At 45.7% G+C, this 5,210-nt stretch overlaps 1 long non-coding RNA gene across 1 annotated transcript; it reads right to left on the bottom strand.

The window, feature by feature from the left end:
• Positions 1-1,056: 1,056 nt before the first annotated feature.
• Positions 1,057-4,995, bottom strand: LOC107301510. The gene is made up of 4 exons (XR_001549302.2): positions 4,861-4,995; positions 3,081-3,220; positions 1,973-2,069; positions 1,057-1,301 (listed from the first exon to the last, which is right to left on the bottom strand). It is a non-coding gene; the product is annotated as an uncharacterized LOC107301510 (long non-coding RNA).
• Between the last annotated feature and the right edge of the window lie 215 nt (positions 4,996-5,210).

A 5,210-nucleotide genomic window follows, 5' to 3' on the forward strand; every position in this document is an offset into this window, starting at 1 on the left:
TTCAGCTCATCAATAATAATAATAATGATAAAGTTGGAAGGGACTTTGGAGGTCATCTAGTCCAACCTCCTGCTGAGGCAGGAAACCCTATACCATTTCGGACAAATGGCTGTCCAGTCTCTTCTTAAAAACTTCCAGTGTTGGCGCATTCATCGCTTCTGGAGGCAGGTTGTTCCACTGGTTGATTGTTCTCACTGTCAGGAAGTTTCTCCTTAGTTCTAGGTTGCTTCTCTCTTTGGTTAGTTTCCATCCATTGTTTCTTGTCCTACCTTCAGGCACTTTGGAGAATAGCTTGACTCCCTCTTCTTTGGGGCAGCCCCTGAGATACTGGAACACTGCTATCATGTCCCCCCTCGTCCTTCTCTTTGTTAAACTAGACATACCCAATTAATCCAATTGTAGTTGAAGGCAAGGCTGATTGACGAAAACCCATTCGGGTCACCTTGCTGGTGCCCTTTTGACATTTGGCCCTGAAAGGGCTGATGGGAGGGGGGGCAGAAGAAATGTTTAATCTGGATTAAATTGATCGGAATGTGGAAGAAACTGATTCACCACTGATTTGAATTTGGCTCAGTATGTTGTATGAATGGTTATGGTTTAGCATGTAATACGATCCCATCTGGTTATGTTGTATCAGTAAAAAAAGTGATCAAACAAACCTTAGCTTAATACATCAAGTAAACCTTTTTCAGAAATCCTCCGTAGCTTCCCCAACTCTCCCAAAAAAACTGGTGGGTGGAGAATGTTTTGTTAATAAAATATCAAGCATTTATACAAGGAGAAAAAAAAATCTCCATAATGATTCGTTTCATATGAGTGAAACAACAGAGCTAAAGGGAGATACTGAAGTTATTGTTTTGACAGTGGGAATAAAAGCCAAGTAGCCATTTTTCCCCTACTGCTGTACAAGAGGCTTTTCTGTGCTTTCTATTCATACATATTTATGTCTCCATCTTTATAGACGACAAAATGTAGAGGCTAAGAGAGAAAAATAATCCACAATTACAGCCACATCTTCTCGCACTGTAACATACCACAGGATTCTTTGTTCTTTCCACATGTTTTTATTACTTGACACTGCTTCTAAATATAATTGTGTCACTGCGAAAAGTTTTATGCTTAAAGTAAGGAAACTGCCACCAAATCTTTGATTGCAGTACTCAACTGATCTTCATGGCTGTTTCTGTATTCTGGAGTTACATTCCCCATATTAATTGATTTATTTACCACAGTGAAGAGCCAGGGGAGATGAGTAATTGGATGTGGCTTTAGTTGATATTACTTCTGGTGCTGTCAAGCTCCTGGAAGAAGATTAGAAAGTCAACCAACCTGCAACTAGTAAGAGAATATGATTTTTACAGATTTCTTATTAACTGATCAAATGCCAGTTTTACTTACGTGTCTTTAAGTTTATGAATGCTATAAAATTCTTGGCTCTTGTTGATTTTATTTTTTTTTTGCTCACAAGGAATGATAAAATTTCACAAAGTATTTGCCTGACAGCGGATATATTTGTACAGGCAGGTTCTTCAAACTTTTATTAAAAACTCAAGATATATAAATATTGCAGAGGGAGATGGGGAAAAAAGAGTAGGACAAATGAAATGGGATTAAAAAAAAAGATAAACATGCTGCATTTGAAAAATATGGTTGTAAATTAATTGGTAACATAGCACGCAGGAATTAAATAATTCTACATGAACTTCCACAGGAAGTTGGACATCTTTCACCTTACTGAACTCAATAAATGGCACATATAGTATGGCAAAGCTCCAAAGCACTAAATATTTCACACCTAAATCCCTCGGTGTTAATTCCTCCAGAACCACGCCAAATGTTGGTCCTCGCCCTATTACAGTTAGAGATCACCAGTCCCTAGAAATTTGCATACTTAGTCTACAAAAAGCCGTTTAACAGTTCCTCCTCGGAGTATCCAAGTATAAACGCCAATCTGCTACAGCTTCACTCTTACCTTAATAGTGACGTGCCTTGATCTGGGCATCCATGCGCGCATACCTCTCTGCACGGTCCACATCACGCTGTCGAGCCCTCCTCAAAATTTCATATCCCTGTGTAACCAAAAAGGTAATATTTAACATAACACTATTAGGGAGCAGGGGGAAAACTCCCATTTTTTTCAAGTTTGCATTTTGCTATAGCTAAAATAGCTCTATTTTAGAAATAAAAATATTTCAGTCTCTAACAAATAAGCAGATGGAGAAGCACAGAAATTTCTACAAACAGAAACTGTTCTTAAGCTGCTTCAAATAGATGGCAAATTTATGATCTGAAAGGTAGATTTTTTTCCAGTGTGGTTGTGTGAACACTTCTTTAAAACTGTTCAGTCTCCATCCCCTTGCCTACGCAGAGAGTGCGATGGACAGCTTGAAAAAGTAACGGTCACTTTGTGTTTTGTCAATCCATACCAATTTCTCTAAGTTAAAAACGGTTTTGGGTTGAATGACAACCAGCAATAAACTGAGCTGGGATAAAGAAGCTTGCCATAAGCCTACAGCAATCCTTTAAAAGTCTGCTTCGACCTGAGATTGAGTTGAATGATGAGAATACATCTTCCTTGGTGGACACGAAAAGGCCCAATGTCCACAAAACCATGCCATCACCCTTCCAGACTCAATCCGTGATGAACACTCCCTGCATAATGAAGTAGCACACTTGGATTCTTGTTGCCAATGTCAGGGCCATAGCCAACTGAGATTTCCAAAGTGCACAACACCAGAGTCTAAAAAGAATGAAAACTGATTATTCTAGTGTCTCTGTAATCCGGGGATCTGGTTGCTGCAAACATCTAGGACTGCAAGTTGATTTTTATACACCAGATGGTGAGAAGGCATTATTTCATTTTCTGCATGTCTTCCAGGAAATTAATTGAAAGAATGAAAGGAGAAAGGGTACATCTGAGCCAAGCCCACCACTGGCTTCTTAGGTTTTAAGCTTCCTCTTAATATTCTGCAGAGAAACGGGGGGGGGGGGACTACCCATAGTAAGCAGGAGTACAGGTTACGGTAACCAGTGTGTTAGAGGAGACTGGATTTCTGTTCTAGGTCAGCCTCTCTACTTACATAGTACGCATTTCCAGCTGCAAAGATGCTCAATGCCACGGTGGTGTAGAGAGTTTTGTTGTAGCGCCATGCAAGACTAGAGGTGGCCATTTGCCTGCAGGGTTGTCCTTCTGAGGGAGCCTTCCATTGCTGAAAGAGGCCTGGGAACACAATTTATGAGAAGGGAAGAGTGTCAATGATGCACTTTAATAGGCCATGGATGAGAACAAGGCCAAGCCGCACACGAGCAGACTCTGCTCCCATTACAACCAGTTGACAGTGGTTGACATCACACAGTGGTCAGGTAGGCGCCACGTTAGAAAAGGACAACTTTCTGGGTAATATCTCCCTCTTTTAGCCTTCAGAAAAGTCTTTAAAACTTGGTTCTGGACAGTGAGTAAAACTTGGGGTCCTGAAGGAGAAGCTGCTGGCTGGAGGGGACTGATACACTAATAGAGGAGACACACACACACACACCGCTTCCCCTCCAAACCCTTGTATTTTAGCTCACTTTTAAGTTTTGTAATTTTGATTCATTTTTATATTTACAATCCTTGTTATATACAGCATATCTTTTCATCCTGATGTAAGCCGCTCGGAGTCGCCTGAATCCCAAGATGGGCGGTAAATAAATGTGATAAATATCGGCCCTCCAGTTCGATCTAGTCGGGCAGGCTCTTCCTACGTCCCCTTGATCAGAGACTGCCACCCAAAGGGCCAGAGAAACTTGCTTTTTCAGGCTCCGTCTCCCCTCCTCCGGGACAGCGTTCAGATGCCCCTTCTTCCCAATCCTCAGAAATTTAGTTTAATCTCAGCTCTTTAATCCAGTACTGGGGGAGGGGTTGTGGGGACGTCCCTCGGAATGAGCAGTCATCTTAATTTTTGCAAAACATACAACTTTAATTTTTTTTAAAAAATTAAATTTTAATTTTAAAAGTCAGACCAGGACGTCCCGTTGTGCAAGGAGACCCCCCCCCCCAACCTCCAACCTGGCGCCCTCCGGGGCTGCTCCTTCCTCCCCTCCGGCCATCCGGGAGAAGGAAGGACATCTTTTTAGCTACTCAGACCCGTGTTTTCTTTTTATTAGTACTAGTAACTGCTTACATTTTATCTGAATGGGGATTTAGATTTTGTTCTGTCTTTTTTTTTTTTATCCTGTGAAGAGTACAAACGATTTCTTCTAAACAATACCCTGAAGGTATCATCAGCAATCGTGTTTTCATAATGGAGGAAATGAGAAAGAAGAAACAGTTCTTCTAGTTCTGTTGATCTGGATTTGAAGTTCCTTAAGGAACAATTCCTGAAGGTCCACATTTAATCAAGCAGTTCTACAAGTAGTCCCCTAAGACACAAGCCGTCTCCATTAGAAGCGGGCTCCCCCCCCCCGCCGCCTTTCTCCAGCTTCCTCCCCGGGAAGGGCGCGGGATCGGCGGGGCGAAGCTGCCTGGGCGGAAGGGCACCCGCTTCCCTCCCTGCGCCTGTCACGACCTTGGCGACGGGCAGCCAATCCCTTCAGCGGCTCCTGCGGAACTCGCGGCCACTGGAGGTCCCTGCATGGCGGGGGGTCCGGGGCTTTGGGGGGGGGGTTGGGACGAGCAAATGGGTCAATTAAAGAAGGGGATGGGGCTCCCGGACTAGAGAACCTCGCCCGCCCAGACGACCCCCCCCCTCACTGTCATAGAGGGCAGGACACGGGGAGGGGGGGGAAGTCCAGGCTTCCGCACAAGCCCCTCCCCCTCGACAAGCCCCTCCCCCTCGATCCCTTTCCAGGTTCTCCCCCGCCCGGCGATGCTCCGCTCACCTGGCCCCTGCAGGAAACGCGACCTTGGGCCCACCGCCCGCAGCAGGGCGGCTCCCAAGCGGTAGCGGGACATGGCGACGGCGACGGCGGCGGCCCGCACGAGCTCCGAGGCGGATCACCTCACCTTCCTTTCCTCCTCCTCCTCAACCCGTCCGCTTCCAGGGGACGGACCTCTCCCTCTTCTGCGCACGCGCGCCAACGCTCGCCCGCTTTGTCCTTGGGCGCGCGCCGCCGCCGCGGCCCCGCCGCTCTAGGCATCCGCACTCTTAGCTTCCCAGGCGAGCGAGGGGGCGTGGCCGTCGGAGCGGAGGGGCGGGGCTGTCCCCGGGACCCGCTGCCATGCCGGCGTT

Source organism: Protobothrops mucrosquamatus, unplaced genomic scaffold, assembly GCF_001527695.2.
Source record: "Protobothrops mucrosquamatus isolate PMUCROS unplaced genomic scaffold, P.Mucros_1.0 scaffold13730, whole genome shotgun sequence".
In the NCBI taxonomy this organism is placed as follows: Eukaryota; Metazoa; Chordata; class Lepidosauria; order Squamata; family Viperidae; genus Protobothrops; species Protobothrops mucrosquamatus.